The 17,044-nt window shown below is 41.5% G+C and overlaps 1 protein-coding gene across 13 annotated transcripts in view; it reads left to right on the top strand.

The window, feature by feature from the left end:
- arhgef37 (Rho guanine nucleotide exchange factor (GEF) 37) overlaps nucleotides 1-17,044 on the top strand; it is a 232,674-nt gene that overhangs the window by 69,755 nt on the left and 145,875 nt on the right. For 11 of the 13 annotated variants that reach the window (XM_072590933.1, XM_072590929.1, XM_072590942.1 and 8 more), the window contains one exon: nucleotides 3,762-3,894. The gene's annotated coding sequence lies outside the window, so the exon portion shown is untranslated. Of the gene's footprint in view, nucleotides 1-3,334; nucleotides 3,539-3,761; nucleotides 3,895-3,929; nucleotides 4,031-17,044 lie in introns of those variants that run through there. The other 2 variants (XM_072590939.1, XM_072590941.1) reach the window with 2 other exon arrangements.

A 17,044-nucleotide genomic window follows, 5' to 3' on the forward strand; every position in this document is an offset into this window, starting at 1 on the left:
CAGATGGGCCAATGGGCTGAGAAGTGGCAGATGGAGTTTAATTCAGATAAAAGCGAGGTGCTGCATTTTGGGAAAGCAAATCTTAGCAGGACTTAATGGTAAGGTCCTCGGGAGTGTTGCTGAACAAAGAGACCTTGGAGTGCAGGTTCATAGCTCCTTGAAAGTGGAATCGCAGGTAGATAGGATAGTGAAGAAGGCGTTTGGTATGCTTTCCTTTATTGGTCAGAGTATTGAGTTCAGGAGTTGGGAGGTCATGTTGCGGCTCTACAGGACATTGGTTAGGCCACTGTTGGAATATTGCTTGCAATTCTGGTCTCCTTCCTATCGGAAAGATGTTGTGAAACTTGAAAGGGTTCAGAAAAGATTTACAAGGATGCTGCCAGGGTTGGAGGATCTGAGCTACAGGGAGAGGCTGAACAGGCTGGGGCTGTTTTCCCTGGAGCATCAGAGGCTGAGGGGTGACCTTGTAGAGGTTTACAAAATTATGAGGGGCATGGATAGGGTAAATAGGCAAAGTCTTTTCCCTGGCGTCGGGGAGTCCAGAACTAGAGGGCAAAGTTTAGGGTGAGAGGGGAAAGATATAAAAGAGACCTAAGGAGCAACTTTTTCACACAGAGGGTGGTACGTGTATGGAATGAGCTGCCAGAGGAAGTGGTGGAAGCTGGTACAATTGCAACATTTAAAAGGCATTTGGATGGGTATATGAATAGGAAGGGTTTGGACGGATATGGGCCGGATGCTGGCAGATGGAACTAGATTGAGTTGGAATATCTGATCGGCATGGACGGGTTGGACCGAAAGGTCTGTTTCCGTGCAGTACATCTCTATGATTCTATGATTCTATGATTTTCAAACTGGCATGGCTGTAGGCAAGATTGAATTTCACTACCTTCCATAGCAGGGTTTGAATCCAAGATTACAGAATATTACCTAGGTCTCTAGAGTAACACTTTAGCAATAATATTACTTTGCAATCATCTCCTCCATTGTGTCTGCTTTTTAAAAAAAATCAACCTATACAGGCATGTTATTACACACCTCTGTAGTAGGTCAGACTTGAATTCAGGCTTTCTGGCTCAGAGCAAAGACACTACCACACGGCCACCTTATCAGTTTCTGCTTTTCTTGGTTCTCACATCTAGAAGTGTTACCACACACCATCAATGACTCACCCACTACCAAATCACCGTTTTTTTAAAACTATTAACCAACACTAAAAATCACCCATGCAGCCAATTGTTTTTTTATTATTCACTCATGGGACGTGAGCATCACTGGCTGGCCAGAATGTATTGCCCATGCCTTTGAACTGAGTGGCTTGCTAGCAATTTCTTAGGGCAGATGAGAGTCAACCACATTACTGGAGTCACATATAGACTGGACCAGCTGAGAATGGCAGATTTCCTTCCCGAAGGACATTAGTGAACCAGATGGTTTTTCCAACAACTGACAGTGGTTTCATGGTCATCAGTAGATTCTTAATTCCAGATTATTATTGAATTCAAATTCCACCATCTGCCGTGGCAGAATTCAAACCCAGTTCCCCACAACATTACCTGAATTCCTGGATTAACAGTCTAACGATAATACCACTGGGCCATTGTCTACCCAATTAGAAGGTTACATGCAAACTCCATTAAGAGTGAGGGGGTGGGGAGTGAGGGAGAGTGTGAAGGGATGAAGTCATACGAATTTGGAGGGGAAAATAAAGCAGTGTATTCCCCACAGTACCCACTTCTCTCTTAAAGGAATTAACATTGATGGACACAGTGTGCTCCCTCTCTAAGGACACCCAGGCGCAAACATAACCATGGAAGAGGGGCAGTCTGCAGATATGATCCCACCCACAGCCCTCTGCCTGGACCTGTGTATTGTCAGCCTAGCCAGACCCAGGAGTAGACCCATGAGGAGATTCTCTGATTTGCCCATACACCTCTGCACCAGATGCCCAAAGATCAGGAGTTAAGACTGAAGTGCAACCAAAAACACAATTAAAGAATTTTCAAATAACCAACAAAGGGATGCAATCACCCACAACCAATACATACATGGTCCATGGATCCACAACACTGGCAAATAAACATTTGGTTGGGAGACCCCAATAGATAATTGGAGAACTCCTGTGTAGACAGTCCTCCATTGGGGATGCCCGTTCCCAGCAGCAAATAAGCAGGCCAAGGCTTGTCAGTGCAGCAGACAAAAAGGTCAGATGGATAGTAATCAGCAGCAGCTGCCTGTGCAAAAAATGCCTTTCTGTAAAACAAATCAACACACTGCACATTTTGTTTTATTCATTTTGCATCTTGTAGGGTTTACTACAGTGAGGTAGAGATGCAGTGAATCAGAGAGATGGTGATCTAGAAGGTCGATGAAGGGGACATGCAGTGAGCCAGAGTTTTGGTGAGGGAGAGAAGAGGTGAACCTAAGGGGTTGGTGAATGGGAGACGTGGTGAATTAGATGGAGGATGGGCAGGATAAGTAGTGTTTCAGAGGCTTGGTGAGGAGAAGAGGTAACCAACTAGAGGAGCAGTGAACAGGAGAGGCAGTGGGTAGAGTCAGCCAACAGAAGGTAAGGAGAAAGACCATGTTTCTTTTACATTTTAAGATTTAAAAAACTATAAATGTAGAAACTTGAAATATTTTACATTGCCAACAGTGTAAATTTTGTTTTAATAATTTTTTTCAAAAACTGCAGATGTTGGAAATCTGAAACAACTAGATATTGCTGGAGAAACTCAGCAGATTTGACAGCATCTCAGATCAGAGGCTTCTGAGGAAGGGTCACTTGGCCAGAAATGTTAATTCTAATTTGTCTTCACAGATGCTGTCAGACCTGCTGAACTTTTCCAGCAATTTCGGTTTTAGTTTCTGATTTACAACACCCGAAATCTTTTGGTTTTTTTATTTCAAACATTTTTTAATGTTGTATTTTCAGATGAGAAGGTTGTCCACAACCTAATGTACAGTTTTCACACTGTTTATAAGACGAAAGTGTGATTTGCTTAATTTCACGCTTATTTTAAAGGTATACAAGTACAACTTTAGAAGAGGAATCGTAGATATTTTAAAATAACTCCTGTGTTATGAAAGGGGGCAGGTGAGTCCTGAACCTAGACTTTTTGGTCTTTAGGTAGGGACGCTATATAAACCCGAGACGAAAAGATTGTAAATTTACACAGATTAAAACAAACAAGTGTACTTTGAACTCTCCTGGACTTCCGCAATAAATTCTGTGGAAGGAATGTTGACTTGTTGAGTACACAGTGTTTCTACGTGTTTTCCCCCTTGTTGCTTTTACTGCATTTTCCTGTCTGTTCCCTTTTTAAATCTGAGAAGTTGGTGCTCCAGATCTTGAATAAAGCCGGTTTAAGGGAGGGTGAGCCTGAATGGGCGAGTCCAGCAATGTCCAAGAGGAATACGAGAACCGGCCTCTGCGTACTCAGTGCCCACCCCCTGACCTTGCAAAACGCAATTTGACAAACATTTGTGAGACAATCCCAGGCATCTCACTTGAATCTCTGGAAATATTAACGCAAATGTATGTATTATCTAAATGTACTTCATCCTGACATAGGCATGCAAATATATCTTTTTTTATTGCTATTTTCAATGTTTTCAATTTCAGAATGAAGCACTTTGGAAGAAACAAACAAACTATATTTGAACGGTTTTGTGCTAGTGTTGTTTTTGAATTGTAATCATTCCAGTAAATAATTCTATTTAATGATGACCAGGCATAAATCTGTACTTTCAATTTGCAGGCACAAGAGTGCAGCGTAAAAACAAAAACAACTTCCTTCGTTTAAGGTCGCCGATAGCAGCATTCAAGTGTGGTTTCAGAAACTGCTGAGGAAAAACCAGTTTGTCAAGACCACGTTTTGGAAAACTAATACGGTAAGTTGCAGTCTAATTACAGCTGCTTCAATTTGCTGTTCTATTTGAATCATTCAAGACTAACGTTCGGTTTGACCTGAATGTACTGAACCAACTGGCTGGAATACCTGTTTCTGGGAGATCAACATTAATGAGGGTAAGCTTTTCTGTTCGATTTTCGTACTTTGGATTGAGTCGAATTTTCCCTACAATCACTGACTGATTTGAATAATCTCATATTATTGCTACCATAATGCTTTCATTAAATATAAGTTTTAGATTTGTAAGATATTGTTTAAAAAGAATTGAAATATGTGGAAACTTAATTACATATTCATCTAACCTTCAGGTTTGAGAATGTAGTGGCATTGTAACTAGAGAGAATTACTCAAAGGTTTCTCCAAGTCTGACAGACTGCCTTGTTTATTATGTTATTTTATTCCTTAAACGTCCATGCAACTTATTTACCTTTAAAACCTGTTCATTTCTTCACTTTATTCACCATGTTGCTGAGCCAAACATTTCAGTATCTGACTAGCTAAGAATTGAATTGAATTGATTGTCACGGGGCACTGTGAAAAGCTTTGTCTTGTGAGCAATACAGGCAGATCATGGAGTTAAGTAAATAATAAGTAAACAGCAGCAAAAGCAAAAAACACAGGTACAGGAGAATGTTAAGGGTTTGTGAGTCCATTCAGTATTCTAATAATAGTAGGGTAGAAACAGTTTTGAAACTGGCTGGTCCGTGTTTTCAGGCTTCTGTACCTTCTCCCTGATGGTAGAGGTTGTAGAAAAATGTTGCCAGGGTATGACGGATCCTTGAGAATGCTGGTGGCCTTTCCTTGACAGTGGACCTGGTAGATGGATTCTATAGATGGGAGGTTGGCCTTTGTGATTGCCCGGGCCGAGTTCACCACTCTCTGTAACTGTCTCCGATTTTGAATGGTACAGTTACCATACCAGGTAGTGATACATCCAGACAGAAAGCTCTGGATGGCGCATCCATAAAAGTTGGCAAGGGTATTCACCAAATTTTGCCAGCTGCCTGAGGAAGAAGAGATGTTGTTTGGGCCTTTGTAACCAGTGCATCCACATGAAGAGTCCAAGAAAGCTTGTCATGGATGACCACTCCCAGGAGCTTGACACACTCCACTCGTTCCACCTCTATGCTGTTCATGTGTAGGGGAGCATGAGTAACATTCTGCCGATGGTCAATAATGAGTTCCTTGGTTTTGCCGGCATTGAGAGCTAGGTTGTTCTCAGTGCACCATTTTTCCAAGTCTTCCATCTCCTGTCTATAGTCTGTTTCATCACCATCTGAGATTTGACCGACTATGGTGGTATCATCAGCGACCTTGTAAATGGCATTAGTCTGCTATTTAAGACTGGGCTAAGTGCTTGCAGAAACAAAGAAACATAGCAAATAAGAGGAGGAGTGTGCCATTCGACCATTCGATCCTGCTCCACCATTTGACATGATCACCAATGATCATTCAACTCAGTAATCCTGTTCCTTTCTTCTCCAATACCTTTTGTTCCCTTTAGTTGAACACCTAACTCATTCTTCACAATATTCAATGTTTTGATCTCGACCCATTTCTGTGAAAGAGAATTCCATAGGCTCACCACTGTCTGGGTGAAGAAATTTCTCCTCCTCTCCATCCTAATTGGCCAACGCCATATCCTTAAATTGACCTCTGGTTCTGGACTCCTCAGTCATCAGGAATATTCTTCCTGCATTGACCATGTCTCGTGCTGTTAGAATTTTATAGGTTTCTGTGAGATTCCCTCTCGTTCTTCTAACCTCCAGTGAATATTGTCCTAATCGTAACTGATCCAGTCTCTCCATCATCATCCTGTCACCCAGGTATCAGTCTGGTAAACCTTAGTTGCACTCCCTCCATAATCAGAATATCTGTCCTCAGATAAGGAGACTAAAACTACATATAGTACTCCAAGTGTGGTCTCATTAAAGCCCTGTTTACTTACAACAAGACATCCCTTCTCCTGTACTCAAATCCTTTCTGAATGAAGACCATTTGTTGAACTCCCCATCTGCTGCACCTGCATGCTTACTTTTGGTGACTGATGTAAAAGACACCAAAGTCTTGTTGCACCTTCCACTTTCCTAAATTGTTGCCTTTCAGATAATCTGCCTTTCTGTTTTTGCTATGAAAATGAAGAACCACATTTATTCACATTATATTTCATCTACCACGCATTTGATGATTCACTCAGCTTGTCCAAATCACCCTGAAGCATCTCTGTATCCTCACAGTTCACCTTCCCACCTGACTTTGTGTCATCTGAAAACTAAGATGCATTACATTTAGTTTCCATCTTGATAAGCAATATATAATTGTGAATGGCTAGGATTTTAAGTACTGATTCTGCCGGTGCCCCACATGTCACTTGCAAAAGTGGAAGTACGCAAGCAGTATAAAATCACATTTCCTTTTAAAACAGTTCACCACAACCAGGAACTCAATTTAGAATACATTGTTTCACTATCACCTGATGAAGGAGCGACATTCCGAAAGCTAATGTGCTTCCAATTAAACCTGTTGGACTGTAATCTGGTGTTGTGTGATTTTTAACTTTGTTTCCCTAAAGCTGAGTGAGGTGGTAAGTGATGTGGTCAAAGTTTTAAGTTTTCTCTTATAAGTGCAATTTTTTCTCTATTGTTATAAACTGTTCTGTTACAAAATTTAAAACATTGCAATTGATTGGAAAATGTCAGTAACAGAAATAAATAATTGAAGACAAATATGCAAGGGTCATCGTGGAACCCATCATAAGGATGGTAACGCTTACATCATGCTGTTATATAAGATGGAATAACTACTTTGATCTAAAGGCATAGAAAAACAAAATGCAGGAAAATTTTCTAGAGTCAAGTTGCAAATGTATCCTGTACCTAATGGAAATTCACAACTGTAATCCAAAACATTGGATCATAATTTGCTATCGTAGACTAATTCATGGTGTCAGCAATCAGCTAGACCTGCCTTTGAATATTTCGAACAGTAAACAATTTTTGAGGCAAATTATTGAATGCTTGAGTTGATGGCATAGAAACATTATTTGAATGTGAGTGAACAGGGTTACCTACATGGTATCTCCTTAGCAATCAGACTGAAAAACTTGAAATAATGCAAGGACAGTGAAGCAAGTGTAAACTAGAGTCGCAAATTCAATGTAAATTAGGAACAGAAAAATAAAGTAAATGAAGGAATGGTTTGATTTAAGTGTGGGTAAAAAAGAAGCCACTGCTTTTAGAAAAGCTAATTAAAACTTGACATTTTAAAATTTTTCAGCAAAACTAAAAATTAAAGAATGATGCTTCACACAGGTATTAGTTTTAAATGCCAGAAAGATTAATAGTTTAAATGAGTGTTTTATGCATTTTAAAATGATATTTTGACTGAAATGGACAAAACTTAGCTTTGTGGCAAGCTTTGTTACTGTTGGAAAAATGGAAGTTCACACCATTCAGGGTATTTCAATGGTGGGACAGTTAACATGAAACAAAGCTAATGGCAGAGTGCTGAATTTTGGTCAGCAATTTCTGGAGTTGTGTTTAATTGTGTACCAGCCTTGAATTGAATTTGCACTTGGAGTCATAGAGATGTACAGCATGGAAACAGACCCTTTGGTCCAACCTGTCCAGGCCGATCAGATATCCCAACCCAATCTAGTCCCACCTGCCAGCACCTGGCCCATATCCCTCCAAACCCTTCCTATTCATATACCCATCCAAATGCCTCTTAAATGTTGCAATTGTACCAGCCTCCACCACATCCTCTGGCAGCTCATTCCATACACGTACCACCCTCTGCGTGAAAAAGTTGCCCCTTAGGTCTCTTTTATACCTTTCTCCTCTCACCCTAAACCTATGCCCTCTAGTTCTGGACTCCCCAATCCCAGGGAAAAGACTTTGCCTATTTACCCTCTCCATGCCCCTCATAATTTTGTAAACCCATATAAGGTCACCCCCTCAGCCTCTGACACTCCAGGGAAAACAGCCCCAGCCTGTTCAGCCTCTCCCTGTAGCTCAGATCCTCCAACCCTGGCCACATCCTTGTAAATCTTTTCTGAACCCTTTCAAGTTTCACAACATCTTTTCGATAGGAAGGAGACCAGAATTGCATGCAATATACTTGCACATAAATAGTTGTTCACCTCCCTGTTAATGTTAATGGCATACTTTGCGACAATATGCAATTTGCAACTGACAAATGATTGAAAATGCGTTTAATTCCGGTGCCAAGCCTTATTTTTATTTTTCTCAATTTTTACAATGCTCATTTTCAGTGGTGGATCCAATTGGTGGTGGTGGTGGTGGTGGTGGCTATGGAGGGGTTTGGTGTTATAATTCCTCTTACTCTCATCTGCCAGGTATTCTGAGACCAAGATGAAACTTTAGGGGAACTGCCTGATTTTGTTCCCAGAAACTACCATTCTTTCTGATCTCCTGATTTCACCCACATGTTTGTGTGATTCATGGCTGGGCTTTCATTAGGTAAGTAAGGAATTCCCAGTTTTCAGTTCTCCCTTTCATACCAAGGAACCAAATCTGGAGTGTAAGGTCCCCCCCCCCGCCCACTCCATCACCACCAGCAGCACTACCACCACCATAATCAGCCTTTTGTCAATTGTTGAGACACTGATGCTCCCATGAGCATAGGGAATTTCAGGATACTGACTCAGCAACAATGTAGGAATTGCCAGATATGTCTAATGACAATGGTGTGTGTGTTAGAGGAGATGGTGTTTGCATTACATTTCTGCTATTTGACTTCTAGTAAGTAAAGGATGCATGGCAAGGAGGTGTTACTGAGATTCCCCTGTACCGCATACATAATGCAATTATAACACTCCAAATGGTGGAGGCTGTGGATGTTTGAGTACAGTGACTGATTTACTGGAGAGGATATAAAACCTTTTAAACATTATTACAGCTTTGTGGTGGATTTTCTGTAACACAGTTGTTATGCTGCACAGAGTTAGTGCATGAAAGATCAAGACCTGTTAGTCTTGGAGTTGATACAAATTAAAGATTTTGGAAAGTATTCTCCAGCTTACTTGTCTTTTACACCCAGGTTGACAGTAAGTATGGAGTAGGGCTTTGTACATAACAAATAATTTTTACAAAATAAATAGACTTTACCCTCAGTAAACCATTATGAACCCTCAGCATATAACTCAAATAATTAAAACTCTAACCCTAACTAAAATTCTCCTTCCATACAGAGAGACACAAACAAAAATAAATAGGTGGAAAGGCAGGTTGTGAAAGGGATACAAACAGCTTGACAGTAGGTCAAATAAGTGGCTACATTGTTGGTAAACAGAGTATAACATGTGAAAAAGTGAACTTGTTCATTTTGGAAGGAAGAACAAAAGAAACGTAGATTATTTAATTGGGGAAAACTGCAAAAAATTGCAACACAGAGGGACTTGCAGGATCTCATGCATGAAATGCAAAGCTAGCACACACAGACAACATGTAATCAGAAAGGCTAATGGGATGTGGAGGACTGAAAGCAATTTTGGTCACCTTATTTAAGGAAAGATATCATTTCACTGGGGCCACTTCAGAAAAAGTTCATTGGTTTGATCCCTGATATAGAAGGATTATCCTGAAAGCAAAGGCCAAACAAACTGGAATTTAGAAAAATGAGAGGTGATCGCATTGAAACAAATAGAATTCTTAAGAAGCTTGACAGGATAAGTGCTCAGAGGATGTTTCTCCTCATAGAAATGTATAGGAGCAGAGGACATAGTCTCAGAATAAAGGTGCACATCGAAGTCCTGAACTCCCTGATATTTAAAAATCTCTTTACTTCACTTTTAAATATTTTCTGTTATCTAGCCTTCATAACTCTAGGATGGAGAATTTCAGAAATTCACTACTCTTTGGGAGAAGAAATTCCTTCACCTTTCAGACTTAAAATAATATGTACTAGAACCCCTAGTTTGAGATTCACCCGATTGGGTTGGGATATCTGGTCGGCATGGACGGGTTGCATGCTGTACATCTCTATGACTCCAGTGGAAATCGACTCAGCATCTATTCCTGAGGTTCTTCTGAATCTTATATTTTACAGTAAGATCACTCTTCATTCTTCTAAACTTTAATGAATAAGACCTAAGCTGTTCTGATACATCAACCCATTCATCCTGGAATCAGCCTAGTGAAGCTCTTTTGAGCTCCAATGCCAATAAATCCTTCCTTAAACTCATATTGAAATCATACACCATTTTGGCATGGCCTCACCAACACAGTATAGTGTTGTTACAAGATTTTCTTTTTTAAACTCCAATCCACTAAACATAGAGGCCAAAACTCAATTTGCTGTCTTCATCACTTGATGTACCTGCTTGTTAACATGCTGTGTTCACACAAACAACACCTGATCTTTCTGTGCTATCTTTTTAGAAGTCTCTTTCAATTTAAATAATAATTCTTTTGATTCGTCATGCCAAAGTGCATGATCTCACATTTTCCTACCAAATCTTGGCAGATAGGTTAACTAACTATACTCAATCCATAATTTGTTGAAAAATTCATGTCCGCAACGTGCTCACCCACCTATTTTTGTCTCATTAGAAAATTTGGACAAATTACACTTTGTCCCTCATCCAAGTCATTAATATAGATAGTGGATGACTGAGGCCCTGAAGTCCATCCTTGCATTACTCTATTACTCTCCAAACTGAAAAAAAGACATTAATCCTGACTTTGTTTTCTGTGAGTTAACTAATCCTTAATCCATGTTAATATGTTATCCCCAATACCATGAGCTGCTATCTTTTGCCATATCCATTTATGTGGCTCCTTGACAAATGCTGTCTAGAAATTCAAATACACAATATCTACTGGTTCCCCTTTATCAATTCTGCTTCTTATATTCTCAAAGAACTCTAGCAACTTTGTTAAACATGATTTCTCTTTCAGAGAACTAGGTAGACTGTTTAATTGCACTAAGCTTTGCTAAATTTCCTCCAATTTAATCCTCCCATCCTCCACAAATTAAGTTAAACCTCTATTTACCATCCTAATTAGACAATTCACAGGAAGTCTGGTCCCAGCTTGGTCAGTGTTGCCATGTTATAGTAAATGTTTGTCTTTGCAGTGTTTTCTTTGCTGTCCACTTGATTGCTGATCATTTGAGATGGGAAAACATGATCTTGAGGGGAGATACTTTTCCATAATCCGATACTGTGACTGGTTCATAACAGTTGATTTTGCAGAAACTTTGCCTGAATACTGTAGAGTTGCCTTCACGAAGGACTCTCCGATTATTTGTTTGTAGTTCATCAAATCTGGAGAATGTAGTGGAAGTACTCCTGAGGGAATCTCTCTGCTGCAGCCCAGCTTTCTCTGCAGTACAGGAGTACAGTGATAACAACTGTCCTGCACACTAGGGCTTCTGTTGACTTGTGGAGTTGGTGTTCTCAAACACTTATCACTTGTAGCTTGTAGAAAGCTGAGCTGACAGAGCTGACTTGGGTTGTATATCTTAGCAATGGTGGCTTTTTGAAAGGGGTGGCTGCCAAGCTTGTGAAGTGCTCAACATATTTTGGAATCTCTCCTTCGATGTATATCGGGGTGGAATATTTGACTGACCAAGCCAAGGATGGTATGAGTTCTGTGTTGGAAATATTCAAGGACAGGCTAATTTCTTGAGAGTAATTTGCAAACCTGGTTCAGAATGGACAGTTGCACTGCAGTTGTCTGTATAATGTAGGTCATGTATGTCTGCAGTGGTCAGTTTCATTTTGGCTCAAAAGTGACAAATTAGAGTATTCCATCTACTCGCACCAGAGAACAGTCGATTTTTCATGAGGTAAATAACCACTATCCCATAGATTATACATGGTGTGAGAGTTAAAGATTGCCTTTCTTGACACCTTAAGGAGTGTTTGGATTCTGAAGGAATCATTTTCAGATTTCCCTCTTGGAAAGTTACAGTCATATCATCAGGTCAGTAAATCGTTAGAGTTCCTGGTATTGTTCTTGACATTTTATTGGGGTGGGGTTGGCAACAAAGTTCATTTCAGAAGTTCCTCTGGGAGATATAATCCACACTGTCTCCAACAGGACTTCCTCAGCAACAGGATGTAGGTATTTCAAGAGAATGTACAGCAGGATGTTCTCTATGTACAACAGTGAAACAGCAACCTTGTTAGGTTCCACAGCGCGATTTATGTCCGTTCTTGAAAATTGTTACAGTTATCTCATTCATAAAGTCTGTTGGGGAGGAGGTGGGTGAGTTTTTTTCCTCCCAAACCTGCAGGATGGGTGCATGAAGGATTGATATGAGCAAAAGCCCATCAGCTGAAATACCTTCAGGATTGCAGGCTTTGTTTTTCATCACCTGGAGCCAGTAAGGACTGCAGCTGCTGGAAGCCAGAGCCAGTAGACACTGAGCTGGAGAAGCACAGTAGGTCAGACAGCATCGGGGGAGCAGGAACGTTGACGTTTCAGGCCGATACCCTTCATCCGGACTAGGGAGGGGGAAGGGAACCCAGAAATAAATCGGAGTAGGGGTAGCTGGGGGAAGAGTAGGTGGGATGGTGAGGCTGTTGGGATGTAAAGCTCCCAGGGCAAAATATAAAGTGTTGTTTCTCCAGTTTGCGTTTGGCCTCACTTTGACAGTTGAGGAAGCATAGAATGGACATATTGCCAGGGGAGTGGGAGAGTGAATTGAAATGGATGACAACCAGACGATGGTGTTGATTTGTGTTTGTGGAGCACAGGTGCTCTGTAAACCAGTCTCCGAGTCTGCATTTGCTCTAACCAATATAGAGGAGACCACATGGAGCAACGGATGCAGTAGACCAGATTGGAAGATGAGCATGTGAAACTTTGCTGGATCTGGAAGGATTGAGTCCTTGGACAGAAGTGAGAGGGGAGACATAGGGGCAGGTATTGCACCTCTTGTGGTTGCAGGGAAAGGTACCAGCTGTGGAGCAGAGGTTGGTGGGGAGGATAGACCTGAAAAGGGAGTGGTGGAGTCAATGGTCCCTTGGGAAAGCAGATAGGGGTGGGAAGGAAATATTGTTTTCATGGTGGGGTCTATCTGTAGGTGGCGAGAGCGGCGGAGGATGATGTGTTGGATTTGGAGGTTGGTGCAATGGTATGTGAGGACCAGGGGAACTCTATTCTTTATGTTGTTCAGGGAGGGGTTTTGAGGTACAGAAGTGCAGGAAATGGAGGGGATGCAGTTGAGGGCATCATTAATCACAGAGGAGGGAAAATTAGTGCCCCTAAAGTAGGAGGACATCTGAGATACCCCAGAATGGAAAGCCTCATTCTGGGAGCAGATGTGGTGGAGGTGGAGGAATTGGGAGTCTGGGGTCACATTTTTTACCAGAGCGAATGAGAGGAGGTGTAGTTGAGTTTGTTATGGGAGTTAGTGCTTTGGAAGTGGATGTCAGTGGTGAGTTGGTTTCCAGAGATGGCAATGGAGAGGTCCAGGAAGGGGAAGGAGATGTCAGAAATGTTCCAGATGAATTTGAAGCCACAGTGGAAGAGGTTCGTGAGGTTGATGAACTGTTCAACTCCTCATTGGAACACAAGGCAGCACTGATACAGTCATCAATGCAGTGGAGAAAGAGGTGAGGGATAATGTTGATGTAGTTGCAGAAGAGGGATAGCTCCAGGTATCCTACAAAAAGGCAGACATAGCTCGGACCCTGCGAGTACCCATCGCCACCTCTCTGGTTTATAGGAAGTGAGAGGAATCAAAGGAATCCTCCACACGTGGCACCTTTTCCTGCAACCACAAGAGGTGCAGCACGTGCCCCTACACCACCCCTCCCATCTCCATTCAAGGCCCCAAACAATTCTTCCAAATCAGGCAGGGTTTCACCTGCATGTCTTCCAACCTGGTCTATTGCATCTTTTGCTTCAAATGAAGTCTCCTCTTAGCGAGTTTTGAGAAGATTTGTAGCTCAGGTTGAGGTTCTGGATGTAGATTCCTAGGTAGTAACTCCCTGGAACACCAACTTACAGATTGGCCAAGGAGATACACCAAAGACTAAAACACTTAGTAGAAGACTCACGCCACTCCATCCACTCCACCCAAGAAGTCCTGAAGATCATCAAAGACACTAAGATAGAAGAGGATGAAATAATGGTCTCCTTTGATGTAACGGCCCTGTTTACACCAATCAACATTAACCTGGCCAAGGAAACACTGACTACACTATTAGAAGAACCAAAGACACATACAGCAAAGCCACTAACTTCATCAACAAGCACAGTATCGTCAAGCTAGTGGACCTATGTCTTACCACACACTTCACCTTCAACAACAAAACCTACAGACAAACCAACGGAACACCCATGGGATCTCTGATATCAGGGTTCTTAGCAGAGGCAGTAATACAGAGACTTGAACAAACAGCTCTGTCAACCATCCAACCCAATCTTTAGGTCCGCTACATGGATGACACCTTTGTCACCACTAAATGATACAAATTAGAGGAAACCTTCAAGACGATCAATAGTACCCTTACTGATATAAAATTCACGAAAGAGGAGGAAAACAACAACAAACTGCCATTCCTAGATGTCACAGTAGAGCGAACAGTCAATGGGGAACTTCAAACCAGTGTCTACAGGAAAACAACACATACGGACCAAATACTGAACTACAGAAGCAATCACCCCAACATCCACAAATGAAATTGCATCAGAACATTATTTCAACAAGCCAACACACACTACAGCACAGAGGAACTATGCAGAGCAGAGGAAAATCGCCTATATTGTGTATTCAAAAAGAATGGGTACCCAATGAACACAGTCCACCGATTTTTCAGCAACAAACCCAAACAAGCAGACAAAACACATCCAGAAACATTAGCCACTCTCCCCTACATCAAAGGCATCTCGGAAATGATTGCCAGACTACTCAGACCCCTTGGCATCATGGTAGCCCACAAACGCATCAACACACTAAAACAGCAGCTAATAAATTTGAAAGACCCTATACAGACAACCAGCAAAACTAATGTCATTTACAAAATATAGTGCAAGGACTGTAATAAATACTACATTGGACAAACAGGCAGAAAACTATCCACTAGGATACATGAACACCAACTAGCCACAAAAAGACATGACCCTCTCTCACTACTGCCGTTACACATGGTTGAGGAGGGACACCACTTCGACGGGGACAACACATCCATCCTAGGACAAGCCAAACAAAGACACGCACGAGAATTCTTAAAAGCATGACATTCCAACCGTAACTCTATTAACAAACACATCGAGTTAGACCCCATCTACCACCTCCTCTGAAAAAGAACAGGAAGTGACTTCACCACAGGAAATGACATAGAGTCATAGAGTCCTATAGCATGGAAACAGACCCTTCGGTCCAACCCGTCCATGCAGACCAGATATCAGTTTTGAGTCAGTTCTGTGTCAAAATGGCTAGTTCTCCCTGTATTCCATGAGGTTTAACCTTGCTAATCAGTCTCCCATGGGGAACCTTGTCGAACGCCTTACTGAAGTCCATATAGATCACATCTACTGCTCTGCCCTCACCAATCTTCTTTGTTACTTCTTCAAAAAACTCAATCAAGTTTGTGAGACATGATATCCCACGCACAAAGCCATGTTGACTATCCCGAATCAGTCCTTGCCTTTCCAAATACATGTACATCCTGTCCGTCAGGATTCCCTCCAACAACTTGCCCACAACCGAGATCAGGCTCACTGATTTATAGTTCCCTGGCTTGTCTTTACTGCCCTTCTTAAACAATGGTACCGCGTTTGCCAACCTCTAGTCTTCCGGCACCTCACCTGTGATGATTGATGATACAAATATCTCAGCAAGAGGCCCACTGGGAAGAATGAAAATATGAGCATTTGCTGTTTATAGGCCATAGAATCAGTACCAGAACACTTGCTGAACAGACGTAGTATCAATACTGGAAGTTCAAGCAGGAACTCTGAACACTGATAAAGGTGCAAACGTGGGATTGTGAGTTATCACAGGGTATACTCCTTAATGCCAGATACTTGAGGTGGAACTGGGGGATTGTGGTAATGACGCTCCTTGCCTCATGGCTGGATGAAAGAATGCACTCGATCACAGGGGACTTGGATAACTGAAGTTGTTTCCTTAATCTTGGCAGAACTTTGACCCAATTACATAGAATATACAATGGAGAAACGAGCTATTTTCTCAACTTGTCAATGATAGTAGTATTTATGTTCATCACCGGCCTGCCCTGCCACACCTAAATCTTATTAGAATAATCCTCAATTTCCTTCTCAGTCAAATACTTATTTAGCATTGTTATTTGCCTTTCATATTCATACTTGTTTGGCTGCTAGTTTTTCTCTTGCTATTTGTGTCTACTTTCTTAAAACATTTTTTGTCTGTGCTTTGGACACTTCAGCCTGTTTATGTGTTATCTCAGTACTCTTGTCAGTGAGGCAGACAAAGTGACATAATTTGGTTTGCAGTTCAACTCTATTTTAACAAAATATTCCTTCTTAAAAAAACAATCTGAGCATTTCCCAAATTCCTACATATTGACTGTCTATTTAGCTCTTTCTGAGAAAGGATATTACCCATAACCATCCGCCTGTTTGAGCTGGGCCATTGGAATCTCCTTGCTCTTCAACTCTCTTCCACAAAGGAGGGTATCAGTTCAGGGCAGGTCTTCTAGGGTTGTCACATGGTCTTCTGCCATGGGTCTTGCTAAATCTTTGCTGAAAGGCATGGCTTCCAGGTAAGTGTTTTTATTCCTCCCTCGCCCCAGATTTTCGTGAATGTTCTGTGACCTTTGGCCAGTGAGGTCATGAGTAGGTTTCAAAGCATCCAATGCAATTACAATAACAGCCTTCACTATTGCCATGCCAGAGAAGCATAAAGTGCACATCCTCAAGGACTGTCTGGAAGTCAAGGTGCTATAAGGCTTGATCAATACTTCCCCAATTCACAAACCTCGAGTAGGTTGTAGCTGCTTCCCGCTAAACCTTTGTGACCTGTTTGACCTTGGTTTCCACTCAGCTCTATAGTGGAAAGCTACTGTTTAGTTTGCCAGTTTTCTGTCAGGCCTGATTTCCCTGACTGTGGGGCAATTTAGAAAGTTCAGTTTTGGGCCTGAGGTTGCTTTACCACATTTGCATTCTATA

Source organism: Chiloscyllium punctatum, chromosome 20 (assembly GCF_047496795.1).
Source record: "Chiloscyllium punctatum isolate Juve2018m chromosome 20, sChiPun1.3, whole genome shotgun sequence".
Classification (NCBI taxonomy): Eukaryota; Metazoa; Chordata; class Chondrichthyes; order Orectolobiformes; family Hemiscylliidae; genus Chiloscyllium; species Chiloscyllium punctatum.